This window comes from Dermacentor variabilis, chromosome 1 (assembly GCF_050947875.1).
Source record: "Dermacentor variabilis isolate Ectoservices chromosome 1, ASM5094787v1, whole genome shotgun sequence".
Classification (NCBI taxonomy): Eukaryota; Metazoa; Arthropoda; class Arachnida; order Ixodida; family Ixodidae; genus Dermacentor; species Dermacentor variabilis.
The window spans coordinates 160666087-160680533 of NC_134568.1; positions in this window are offsets into that span (position 1 = coordinate 160666087).

Sequence of the window (14447 nt, forward strand, 5' to 3'; positions counted from 1 at the left end):
CTCTTCAATGAACTTCTTTCAACTCAACTTGAATCACTGAGTATCGGAAACTAGCTATGTGTCGCAATTCAATGAACCTCTCTGATGTCAATTTTGGTCACATGGGTACATGCTACTGGGTATGTGCCGCTCTTCAATGAACTTCCTTAAAACCAGCTTGGGTCACTGAGTATGTGCCATTGGGTAAATGCCATAAGGTATGCGCCGCTCTTCAATAAATCTATTTCACGCCAACTTGGGTCACTGGGTATCTGTCACATGGCATGTGCCCCATGAACGTCTTTTACGCCAACTTGGATCACTAGCTATGAGTAACAGGGTAAGTGCTGCTCTTCAGTGAACCTCTTTGGTGCCATCTTGGGTCACTAGGTGCGTGCCACTGGGTATGTAGCACACTTCAATGACAATAATAATAATAATAATAATAATAATAATAATAATAATAATAATAATAATAATAATTTTTATTTTTTCAATGCTGGGCGGAGTCGAACCCCAGTCATATATAGTCGGAGTCGGCCAAATTTATCTGACTATTCCGTGTGTCCCATGTAACGTTAGCTAAGCTGTTCAATGAAAATTAAGAAAAGCAAAGGTTGAAAAAAGATGGCACAAGATTCGATCTTACGTGATCTTACAACCTACAGTGCTCGTTCGTCAGAGGTGTGGCGACCGAGCACCGCAGGGCTTAGGATCGTATCGTGCCCAGTGTTTTTTTTAATCTTTTTTTTCGTTGAACAGCTTGACTAGCGTTAGCTGGGACACCCTATATATTCACACACGCGCCACGCGGGGCCATTAAGTAAGTAAGCAAATAAGTAAAGTGAGTGAGTGAGTGAGTGAGTGAGCGAGTGAGTGAGTGAGTGAGTGAGTGAGTGAGTGAGTGAGTGAGTGAGTGAGTGAGTGAGTGAGTGAGTGAGGGAGCCAGCGAGCAAGCAAGCAAACTAAATAAGTAAGTAAGTAATTAAGTAAGTAAGTAAGTAAGCAAGCAAGCAAGTAAGTGGTCCTGATCCCTTTTGATTCAAGGCAGGCGTTTTTCAACGCCCCAGGGCATGTAGAAAGCAGAAATGAAAGAAAATAAGTTGTAGGAAGTAAGGAGAGAAAGAACATTAGGCACAATTTCATGACAATCAGTCTTTGAGACCGTCTGGTTGGTGCGGTTCAATGTACTCCAGTCGCCTCGGATTTCAAAATATTGCTGCGGTGGCGCTAGACGACGCAACGTGTCAATAGAGAAGCGCGAGAAAGCAGCCAGGCAGGCATACAAGCCTCACACATGACGCATGGCGAGTTTCGGCGATTGGTATAGGGTTCGTCGATGCAGTGCCTCTATGGTGCCTTAACGTCGACATTCATCATGAGATGGAACCACCCGATTTTTGGTGGTTCCAGGCACCGGCATCTTGAGTTGTTATACTAACAATTTACCAATTTTGAGCGCAGTGACATGAACTTAACCTGGTCCTGAAACACCAAACGCGGTTGTATACACAACCATCTTTCATGCATACGAGTCGATCGTAGTGTCGTGCAGTGGTTGTTAGAACAAGCACGTGTTGATAGACCATTTAGGAGGTAGCTTATGTACCATAATCATCATCAGCCTATTTTGTGTCCACTGCAGGACGAAGACCTCCCCCTGCAATCTCCAATTACTCCTGTCCTGCGCCAACCGATTCCAACTAGCACCCGCGAATTTCCTAATTTCATCACCCCACCTAGTATATGTATAATAGTCTATATAAATGGAGCACATGTGCAAAAGGCGCCATAACGAAATACTATTCCAAACTTTGCTATTTCATTTCTGCAATCAGTCCGCGATTGGTCAAAAACTGTTTTGGACCACCCCTACTTCACCTGTCTGTCATGCGACGTCACAAAATTGCGATAGCTCTCTATCTGATATGATTTGTACACGCTGATTATGCATGATTTGACCGAACAAAAGAACAATAATTATTTCTGATTTGACGCCTTTTCGCCATTAGCCCTCGGCTACTGGTAAAAAGTTTTCGGGCTGCACCAGACCCACCAAGACTAGTCTAGGTGGTTCTGGCTGCATCCACTTCACCTGCCTGTCACGCGACGTCACAAAACCGCAAAATCTCACTGCGTCAAAGTGACGTGTACGCGTTAAATATGCATTAATATGCCGAACAAAACTGAATTTTCTTCTGAATAGCCGCAGGCTGCCCCGTTCCGAAAGGAATAAAAGATGGCTGGCGCCGATCGCTCAGGCACTGGCTACTCGCACCTGCCGGAGAGCATGGGTTTACTTGCGTATAATAAAACTTTTTGCGTAGCCGTGTAACGTTTTTGAGCGCTTTCAGTACGTTTACAACTTCGCTCAGCAAATTTTTATTTGCTGAGGATCCTTTTTAGCGGCATTCTTAACCTTCCGTTGCATGCCGCGGCAATTTTTGACCACACACCGCAAGATAAGCAAGTGAAAGCAGACCAATCACATACGCCGGCACCACCCTCTTCATCCGGTTATCGATTTTCAGTGCAGTGGCTCGGTCCCATCGAATCCCTCTCCACTTGAGCGTACTCCTCGCCTCTTGTCAGCCAATTAGATAAGACAAGCCGCTCAGTGCAGGCAATGTTATTCGTTTTTCAAGCAAACGAAAGTGACCTCCTATGAACGAGGAGAACGTTTGATTGGTCTGTTCAGACAACCGTGCGTGTGACCGCCCGATGCTTGCGTCGGCGTTTACGCAAATTTGACGTCAGGAGATTGGAATAAAAGCATATTGGAATAGTTTTACGTTATAGGGTCCAAGAAGGAGAAGAAAAAATCGCAGTTTCGACCGATAGACGAAGCATCGATTGCGATAGTAAATCATTAGACAGCCATGCGTAGTAAGAATAGCAGTTTTATCGGCCGTGCGAACTGTAAACATTCTCTTACTAACTAAATTAACAAGCATGGTGTCACGCGCGCACAGGCAAACATGTGCGCATCTCACGTGAAGAACGCAGACACTCGTTGTCAAAACCCTGGCGTGAGGAAGCGCGGCAGCATCAGCGAGCAAATTGACCTTCGTGCTGCCTCTCGGTTCAACGCAACTAAGCTGTATAACATATACAGGAACACTATCTCCAGATCACGTCGCTGCCTCCTGTCTTTCCTCTTTCTCTGCTATTCGTTTATAATCATGCCACCTGCAATGGAATTTCCATAACTGCCTTTCCGCCTCATTACAACACGTGATAAGTGAGCCCCCTCACAGCCAACATTGCTCTCAGCGCCTTTACCCTCTCCAGATCATGTTACTTTCACTCACCTCTCTTCCTTTGCTGCTATTGCGTTAGACTGGAATGAAACGCTATGGAAGAGACAAATAAAGCTATCGCTTTAAATATTTATACATAGGAGGCGGCGGTCGCGATGGCCGTGACAATAGAGTGGGTGGTACACGTCCTCGCAACGCCACCTTGGTATATTTTTTCGCCCACAGCACTCAGCTTTGACATGAGTGAAGGCATGATTGTCACTTGAGGGCACTGGTTGAGATAAGTGAGGATGTCCTCGGTGCAGGATGTTTAGCTGGCTTACACCACTGCTTTACATTTATTTTCTTCTATCTCCACAATTCCTTAACCATTTCTAAAGGTTGTTTCGGTACAATGCTTCCCTGGAGCGCAATCGCAGATCGTTTTCCGAAACGCACGTACAGTTTGTGCTCAGTCTCGCCTCACGCGATTGGCCTAGGCCGCGCAGAGTTGTCAGCCGACTATTAGAATGAAGAAAATTTTCCGGCGGGGCCAAGGGTCGCCCACAGAACACCTATATGTCGCCGCTGCGGATGACGCAATCAGGGTTTGTATTTTCTAACAACCCATTTCTTTTCGCCATCCGTCAATTGGCTGGGACGTCGGCGTTATCGCCGGGATCGGCCCCCCGAGGTGCTATTCTGGATATTGTCCAATTTGGTAATGGCGGTATTCTGAGCCACTCGGACAGGCCTAGAGGGCTACTATGGCCTCTTTGATTGGCTCAAAATGGTGCCATTGCGAAATTCGACATCGCGGAATTTGAAAATGTCCACAATAGCACCCCCCGGAGCGACGGGTAATAAAAAGGAGGGGAGACAGAACTTTGCAAAGAGCTGGTCCAGTGACATAAAAAAGAAAAAAAAACATGAAACGTTACAAAATACAGGTCACAATATTCAATCTTATTATCCTTGATTAATCCGCATGTTCAGACTCGGGGTCGTCTCCTGGCCCTCTACGAATTTTTGAAGACAGGCATTGTCAGAATGATTTGACGTTTTATTGCTAGAGAAATTATATCGGAAACTCCAGGCGCATTTCTGCCGTTGCCATCGCCGTAATGTTCCGTATGAAGTCCAAGGGCGACAACATCGTCGCCGCGTGCCGTATGCTGAGTGTCCTAGTGAAGGCGTGCGAGGGTGAGCCGACGACGGCGGCTCAATCTCGCGTGCGCAAGGCACAGGGGAGAGTGCAGGGAGCCGGGCCTTCCGCATCGGCGGCTGCTGCGCACGGCGCGGCCACGCGGGCCCTATCTTGAAAGCGATCTGCGATTGGCGACAGAGCGAGAGTGCTGCTCCTGTAACAGAAAATCCCGAATATCGGAAGATCATTAACGAGAAGAAGCTTCTCCGCGAGAGTTTGGCAGAAATTAAGCGAGAGTTGGCCTCCCTCAAAGCTAGTCGCTGTACCGAAACGAACAAAACAGCACATACTAAAGCAGCAGGCACGCCTCTCGAGGTTATAACGACGCCGAATTCCATGGAGGTCACACTCCAATAAGTTGTGCATCAATTACAAACTATGCAAAATTTTCAGCAGCAGATGTACGCAGAATTTCAAAGCCTAAAAACCTACGTCGATGAATCCGTGGCCAGTGTATGAGTGCAGCTCGTAAGCGAGCCAGCATTAGCCCCAGTGCTCAATCTAAGCGCCGTCCGGGACCCATACCGACCTCGGACAGCGAAAGCACTATTCATGGCGAGTAGAACGCGAGCACATCACGAATATCTCGAAATTTGGCAATGGAACTGCCGCACCTTCCACAAACGGGCGGCAGCCCTACAGCAATACATTAACACGGTGCCAATCAAACCTGACGTTATTTGTTCGCAAGAGATCGGTAACAAGCCGGTCAGATTGACTGGCTACTACACGATATCCCACCCAGACTACCCTAAGGTCGACGATGGTGCTCAAGGACATAGCAATCAGTATATATTATCTGGCGACTAGCAGCATCAACCACCAAATTGTAACAATACTACCGCAGAAGCGTAGCAAGGCAAAAACCATAATCACGAACGTGTATAGTCCACCTAAAGAAAGGAGGGCCGATTTTGAGGCCATCATTCGGTACATCATGTGTCACTCCGGCACCCAGGATAGACTACTGCTTCTTGGGGACTTCAATGCTCCTCACACCAGCTGGGGTTACCGAACAGACACCCCCAAAGGCCGGGAGCTCGAGCGAGCGGCCGAAGCATATGATCTCCAACTCGTCATTCTCCCTCAAAACCCGACGAGATTAGGTAACAGCGTCAGTGCAGACACCTTTCCAGATCTCACATTCACAAATAATGTCGACGAGGTATTCTGGACCAATCTAGGAGAGAATCTAGGCTGTGACCATTTCATCATCAGCGTGTCGGTAGGCTCCCCGAAAATTCGGCGACCCTGTGACCAGGTGGTAATCACGAACTGGGTAAATTATCGCAAAGTCCCCTTGCCGGAGATATCACCTGAGAACGCTGAAGAGTGGGCAGCACACATACGAGACGCTCATAAAGCAACATCTAAGCGACTAGCGCTCACAGCGGAAACGCCGGTTAGTTGACAACCATCTGCTATATGTGGGAAGCCAGAAGGGGGCTAACTAAACGATGGAAAAAACAGCGACTTAATCGCAAACTGCGCCACAGAATTGCTGAAATATCCGAGCGGGCAAACGCTTACGCACAGCAGTTAGAGACAGCGAGTTGGGCGAGCTTTTGTGACTCACTTCGCGAAACGTTACACACCTCCAAGACATGGGCGATATTTCGCAGCATAATGGAACCAGGAAAAACAAAAACGGCCGATAACCACACCCTTCAAAATCTTGCCGGAGAATTTTCAGGAACAGATCAGGCCGTCCTCACTAAGCTTAAAGAGAAGTACGTAGGAGTAGTTCTCACTCCCCCATGCACCTTGCCATACCAAGGGCAAGAAAACGCGGTGCTAAGCGCTCCGATAACTAAGGCAGAACTCTTCGCGGCAGCGCAAGCTGCGAAGAGAAATACTGCTCCAGGACCAGATCAGCTCACAAATGCTATGATCCGGAACCTGAGCGACGTGCACCTAGAACAGCTTACCCGGTATTTTAATGAACAGATATGGGAGAGGGGCGTAGTTTCACAACAGTGGAAGGAGGCCAAAATCGTGCTTATTCCGAAAGCAGGAAAACCTCATGATCTACAAAATCTCAGACCGATATCACTAACCTCCTGTCTTGGCAAATTATTTGACAAGGTGAGCCACACACGTCTCACGTCTTACATTGAAGACCGCAACCTATTTCCCGCAAACATATTCGGATTTCGCCAACATTTGTCGACACAAGATGTTTTCCTGCTACTTCGCGAAGAAGTTCTTTGCAACACCACGGTTGGTGCGGAACATCTCGTCCTGGCTCTTGATTTGCAAAGCGCATTCGACACTATTTCACATGAACTTATCTGAGCTAAATGACATCGGTTGTGGACAAAGAATCTATGACTACGCCCGCTCTTTCCTGACCTCTCGCATCGCGACAACAGGCATCGGCACTACACGCTCAGACCCTTTTCCCATGCCCAATAGAGGTACACCGCAAGCGGCGATACTCCCCCCCCCCCCCTTCTTTTCAATATCGGCATGAGACGCTTAGCCAAAACACTCGACGTCGTACCCAGGCTCGTTATATGCAGACGATATTACCCTATGGGCAACCAGCGGCTCGTTAGGACAAAAAAAAAAAACAAATCCTGCAAGAAGCAGCGACCGTTGTTGAAACCTTCGCTCGCAGCAGCGGAATGAGCTGCGCTCCCGATAAATCAGAATTTATCAGGATAAGAGGTCGAGGCCGTCAAACTCACGAGCTGGTCAACCTCTTTCTAGACGGCCAGGTAAGGGAGGTCCAGAAAATACGAGTCCTCGGACTGTGGCTGCAAAGCAACGAATGAGTAGATCACACCATTAAAACCCTTAGGACTACGATGAAACAGATCTCCCGTATGATTCGTAGAGTAACTTATCACCGAAAAGGTTTCAAGGTAACAGAGACGATAGCCTCCGTTTCCAGGACCCCACGAAAACAGAACTAAAGGCCCTAGATGCGTTGATCAGAACGTCGCACAAAGCGGCTCTCGGCCTACCACAGGGAACCTCTATTGAACGCCTGCTGGCCCTCGGGATTCACAATAACTACGAGAAGCTACGGGCAGCGACGCTCATATCTCAACGGGAGAGGCTTAGCTTAACCTCCTCTGGCAGAAAATTACTTTGCCGTGTGGGTTACCCTACTCGTCCACAGTATGCGGGAGAAGAACTCGAATCTCTGCCCAAAGTCCTTCGTGAAAGGATCATAGTAACCCCAATTCCTAAGAACATGAGTCCGAAATACCACCGGGGTCGTAGAAGTGCTCGAGCTCGAAAGTTAATGCAGCAATTCGGTGGAAACCCGGATACAGTCTACACAGACGTCGCTCGATGTGGTGATTACAAATACGCCCTCGCAGTAGTAGGAGCGGCCGCAAATCAAGGGCTTGTGACTTGCACCACGGCTAGAGTTGCATCTGCGAATACCGCAGAAGCTTCAGCCATCGCGCTAGCTATTAAAACTAAGGACGCTCTAGGACAATCGTCGATAACTCTAACAGATTCACAAGTCACATGTAGACTCTTCCTCACCGGGAGGCTACCACACAGCACCACTCACCTAATAGGATCCAACCTAACGCAGGAACACATGATCATCTGGTGCCCGGGTCACGCAGGATTCGAGAGCAATGAGAGAGCGGACGGCGCAGCTCGTGCTTTTGTCAACCGAGCGGCCAACTACTCTCACGAAAACCCCTTCTTACCACGATACATCCTTGAGCACCCGCGGTGCGAGCGAAGAAAGTACAGTCCACCACAACCTGACTTATCCAGGCAGTACTCTTATGACTGGCGCCGAATACAGACGCACACATTTCCAAACCTTTATTTGAAACATGCCATTCACCCAACGCTGTACAGCGTTCGCTGTCCTTGGTGCGGAGGCCGGCCAGCTTTCGCCCACATTACGTGGGACTGCCAGAACAGGCCACCCAAAATTAATACACCAAAAATAGCCGGCAAACTTTCCGGAAGGGAGCAGTGGGAGACTTGTCTCGCCAGCGAGGATCGGGAGATGCAACTAGCGCTCCTCGACCAGGCACGGCGGACCACTCAAGCCAGTGGGGCCCTGGACTAGGGGCTCCACCCACTCGCTTTCTGCACTTTTTTAAATAAACGTTTTTATATATGCTGACAGCTTCGTGTGCGCTGTGTTTTCGCCGCTTAGTTCGCGTTGAACCGAGAGGCCACACGAAGGTCAATTCGCTCGCTGCTACTGCCGTGCTTCCTCACTCTAGCGTTCTGACAGCGAGTTTCCGCGGTCATTGAGTGAGATATTTTCATGCTTGCTTGTGCGCGTGTGGCACCACGATTGTTAATTTAATTAGTAAGCGAATGTTTACACGCTTATACGGCTGATAAAACTGCAACCCTTACTTCGTATAGCTGTCTACTAATTTACTATCGCAATCGATGGCAAAACTGAGACTTGTCTTCTTTCCCACTCCTTCCCCACTCAGGATAAGGAGCCATCTTCTTTTGAAATAAATAGTTTATTCATTCATCGTTTATCTATTATCGCGCAGAGCCGGTATGTATGTAACGTTCAATTTCATTTTCGGTTCTTATCACCTACCCAAGCAAAAAAATGAGCTCTGCAAAAGATCAGGCCGACGCCCATGACCAGTTGGGCCGATCTTGGTTTTTGCACGTGACCAGACCGTTTGCCGACCGCCGGCATGTAGTTGGCAGACGACACCGGGCCGGCGTCATGACCGCCGGTTACATCGGCGCGACCGCGTTCGACCGACACACGGGCCGGCGACTTCTCCACGACGGCAACAGCATGGCTTGACCGCGGCCAGCGTTCTTTTGCCGGGATTCATTTTTAGGTTTTCTTCTTTTTCTTTTTTGAGTCACGTATACCGGGTGCTTTTCCTTATGTCATTTTTAAGGCCTTTTGTCGCAGATACCAGCGTGTTCCGCTTCTTCAACAGAGTTGCCTTAAGTGATCGACGTTACACTCTGGATAAGTCGCAAGTGCAGAAACATTATATTGAAAAAATTGCGCTAACTGTATTTTTATCTAATCGCTTTAGGGCACATGCTGCAATGGTGGAATTAGAGGCCGTCAACGTGTAGGGCCTATTCAATCGGAACCAATTTTATAAACAGCACCAATTTGAAAATATACGAAGTCAGAGTAAGCAAAATGAGTTGGTGTTCTGATTACTTCCCTCGCGCATTGCATATATTCGCAGTGCAGCAAGAAAATAGCTATGACACCAATACATTATTGCCGTATACTTTGACGTATACCTCGAAACTGGCTGGTTCCAACTGAATAGGCCCTGCATGTTAACGGACTCATTTCCATCATTGCAGCATATGCACTAATGTTATTAATTAAAAAGTTAATTGGCGCATGATTTTGTCAATTAGCAACTTATGCACAACTCATATAGAATGTAATGACCACCTGTAAGAATGACCCAGATGAAGAAGCGGAATGTTGGTATCTGCAACCGGAATTTAAAAAATATGAGATAAGAAAAGACACCCTGTATAATTCGCTATTTAATTCATGCACAAGTTTGCATCCTACAGTGCGCTACAGAAGGCGAGCGCTTTGTAGACAAATTATCACTACAGTTCATTTTCTGTCGAATTTTATTCAACTATTAAGATGCAAACACAACAGAAATTGGAATACTTTGTTGTGAAGTGCTGTAGTAGTTAAATGGTTGTGCCAAACATAAAATGTGAATTACTCAACGACAGTCGTATATGGGTACTTGAAAATGTCCTTCCTTGAATTGCATAAGTTCATTCACCAGAGAACTGTGCAGCCAGGTCACTCATCGCTCATTCAACATCTTCGTAAAACTGATCTACTTCCTCATCGTCGTGACTGGATGTTGGAGTGTGGGCTTGTACTCCCTTTATTCTAAGCTTGTTATTGCTGTCACTGCTTCTCCTTTCAGGCACAATTGCCAATTTTTTCACGGCTTGACTAAAGGGAGCTGTAAACTGTACTTGATCTACCGTAGCGATTATTAGTTCTTGTAATATTGATTCTTGTTTACTTGACTTGAGTTCTTGTATTACTTGACTGATTCTGCTATGGCCCCGCTCTGGTATCGGTAATACAGACACGTGCTATGTACGTTTCAGGAATGGGACATGTATAAATATTGTTTGGGTGCTGAATATCGGACCAGACACTTTGTGAACTCTCAATAACTCTAAGCATTGTGCTTATGAACAGGTTCTGACAAATCCATGATTTTTCAAGGCACCCGCCGTGGTTGCTCAGTGGCTATGGTGTTGGGCTGCTGAGCACGAGGTCGCGGGATCGAATCCCGGCCACGGCGGCCGCATTTCGATGGGGGCGAAATGCGAAAACACCCGTGTGCTTAGATTTAGGCGCACGTTAAAGAACCCCAGGTGGTCAAAATTACCGGAGTCCTCCACTACGGCGTGCCTCATAATCAGAAAGTGGTTTTGGCACGTAAAACCCCAAATATTATTATTATTTTTCAAGGCAAACACTAAATACGCATCGCACATGCAAACGCAGTCTCACGTTTAGCCTCACAATAAGCGTCGCAAAAATCTTACACCAACGGGGCGAAATTCGCCTTTCTTCAAATTATCTTACGCGGGCCACCACGACCCCAACGTACATACATAGTGCGCACGGCATATATAGTACGCTACAGGCACTGTATGCACATATAGGTGCTCCATGCATATCACGATGCACCAACAGTCTCTAATTCGCTTGCACGACAAGCTTTGGGGTGCGAACTCTGGCACATTAAATGCAGCTACAAAGACCACAATTAAGGCATCGAATTTAGGCCACGCTATTAACATGTCGATTTCAACAGATCGAAAAGCGCAGACGGGCTCTCGAAACAAAGAAAGACAGCCTTAAACGTGCGCTCTTTCCAGATTAACGCTAGAAAAGATAAGCTCTAATAGCGTAAATAATGCGTGATACTTACGTGTAAATATGGAGGTCCGTAGGAGGTGAAATATGCAGGCTGTAAATGTCCGTTTCTCGCGAACAAGAAGCACAGCGCCACAGCAACCGTGTGAAGGTGCGCCGACCAAGCAGCCACTGTACGTACGCTCCTTCCCGCCAAAAGTTCTCCCGAACAACCACTGTCTACGCGCCCGCCTCATATAGTTCTTTCCCCGTGAATGCTGCCTGACCCGACTGCCACAGAGGGTGCCGTTGTCAGATGGGAAGAGGAATTGGCACAGGTGCCGCGTCCCAGAGCTTACATGTGCTCATCAACCCAACATCATTCGGTACATTGACCCCGACACTCCCCCTCTACCCGGGTTGACTGGGCGGGAAGATTTGATTCGGGCCAACGGCCCTTCCCGGACAAGGGGGCTGCTGTGGTGCAGCGCGACTGAGCTACTGCACTCAACACACAAACAGCCATGTCGGTCTTACAGGACACGAGCCTGACAGACCCTCGGATTGCCTTAACACAAAAGAGGTCAAGGCATGCAACCGTCGAGACCACCAAAGCCATCCGCGGAACAGCGCGATCATACGGGGGTGCACCACGACCGGTTCCGGCTCTGTGTTCCACTGAGCCAAACGAAATCCCGTAGATCGACTGGGACACACGGCCAAGTCGAGCGACCTTATAGGAGCATGCATCATAACTTAATGGAGAGCTTTCCACCTGGCTCATTAAAAATCACGACAGGACGAGCCCAAACATCTAGAAACTTCTTGTCGCCCAAGTGATGCCACTCCCGGGTGAGGTGGAACCAGAGCTCCTTCCGTGCTTCCGAAAGCACTTCGTGAACGCCCGGCGCCCACCCCCCGAAAACTCCTTCGCAGCGTGCCAACCAAACTTGGTATGAGCACTCGACAAGAAGTAGCACGAACTGGTTGATCGCCTGCTTAGGCGAAGGGTGCAAAATATGGAACAAGCTGATATGGAACACCTGGGAGACTAAAAAGGCTAGCAATCCGTTGGAGAAGAGCTGCGGAAAGCAAACACTGCGTTAAGATATGAACCGAATCCTCACGACCACCACAAAAAGCGCACACTCCACGAGCCGGGATGGCTGTGAAGGGCCTGCAAATCAACGGCAGGCACCCTCGCGCCAGGCGGTACATGAACGTAGCTCACAGTGCGTAGAGGAAACTAGCCGTAATGAGCTTCCACCTTGGCCTGTGGATTGACAGATCGTACCTTTGGCAATGCGGGGTGAGACTTTGGGCAGGGATATTCACTAGTTCTTGGAATGTAGTTGAAACCACACCGATGCCGAGGTGAACGTACCTTGCGGAGGCATACCAGAGAGTTGGCGGCGGCCGCATCAATGGCGGACTGAGGGAGTCACACAGTGGGAAAATGTGCTTTTCGAAAACAAATGGAGTCGGGTACTAAGAAAAAAGGAAGTAAAGCTTCGAGTAAGGAGCATATCCGAGTTAAGAGCGACCTGGGTCCCCCTGATGTGTAGTGCAGTAGCCATGATGCCCAGGTCGGGAATTCCGAGTCCTCCCTTATCCTTGGGCAACTTAAGCACCTGCCGAGCTACACAACCAGTTGTCCCTTTCCAGAGGAAACGAAAGAGGACCCTCTCCAAGATAAACTTGGTTCGGGTTGGAACAGGAGACACACACGCCACGTACTTAAGAAAGGAAAACAGAAGTGAGCGAAGATTTGTCGCTCGAGCCGTCAATGGACATGACAATTAACGCGCTGAATTCCTGAATCCTAGTTTCAAGCTTCTCCTTAGCTTGCTGCCAGTTTTCAGGAGACAGACCATCTGGATCGAATTGGAAACCTAGAATGCGCAACCGCGTTTTCACGGGAAGGCCATGAACGGACTGCGGACTGGACGGAGTGGAGCTCAAGTACATGGCTCCACTTTTCGACCTATTCAACCTTGCACCACTCGCCGCGCAGTAACTTTCCATGACATCCAAGACTGTGCAAGCTGATTCCTCGTCCAGGACCACAATAGACAAGTCATCCACATAGGCAAATAGTGCAACCGGAGGGGAACCTGCTGGAAGTAGAAATTTGCCAATTCTACTGTCAAAGGATGACCTCTGCACAAGCATTCCAAAAGCGAGCACGTAGAGGGCAAGCGAGGGAGGGCAAGCGAGAGAGGATCCTCATGCCGTACACCATGTCCCACAATGAATGCCTCCGAGAAGCGATCCTGTATGAGAAGAGCAGAAGTCGGTCGATAATACAAAGCTTGGACCATCTGCTAAAAGCCCGCGCTAAAGCCAGCCTCTGCCAGAACCCGGAACCTATGGCTAATGATATCGAAAGCCTTCTCCTGATCGAAGGAGCAGAGAATACCTGGAAGTTTCCTGGCATTTGCCCACAGGAGAAAGCCCCTGAGTGCTAAACCGTGAAGCTGAGTGGAACGTCCCTAGGCACAACATGCCTGATGTGGACCCAAAACAGCGTTGAGTACTGGAGTGAGTCGCATACACACACTTCGCTATGAGCTTGTAATCGCAGTTCAGAAGTGGGATTGGACGCCATGCTCTTAAATCGGGGCTTCTCGAGGTGATACTTTACCCCCTTTGCTCCAGGCGCACAAGAACTCGGCGCCGGCAGGCGTCATCTGTTCAGGCACCGCGAGAATTTGGAGTGGCATCCTCTCGCGTGTGGCGTCACGGCCAGGACGTCGCTCGCTCCGGCTCGCTCGGCTATAGGTGGCTCGAGCCGGTACTTATTAAAGGATATATCGGCTTCTTTCTACTGCCATGTCTGAACCGCAGTTCCTTCTTCGAAAGCGCGTGAGTCGAGAAAATTTGCGCCTTGTATATCGCTAGCTGTGCAGCGTTGAAGGGGTCTACTGGTTTTGCAGTGCATATATGCGCCATGTGTGTCCATAAATTTGGCGTAAAAAGAGTGTCTGCAAATTCAACACGCGAAGTTGTGTATGATGCTTCGCTAAACAATTAACCTTCCTTAGCACTTAGCTATGAGGGACATTGCATTTTACCTGGAAGAAAAATCTTGGTATTTGGTATCAGCATGCTGTCCGTCTTAGAAATACACCACCCAGCGAAACTGTCATCATGATTCTTATTACTCGGGCAAGTT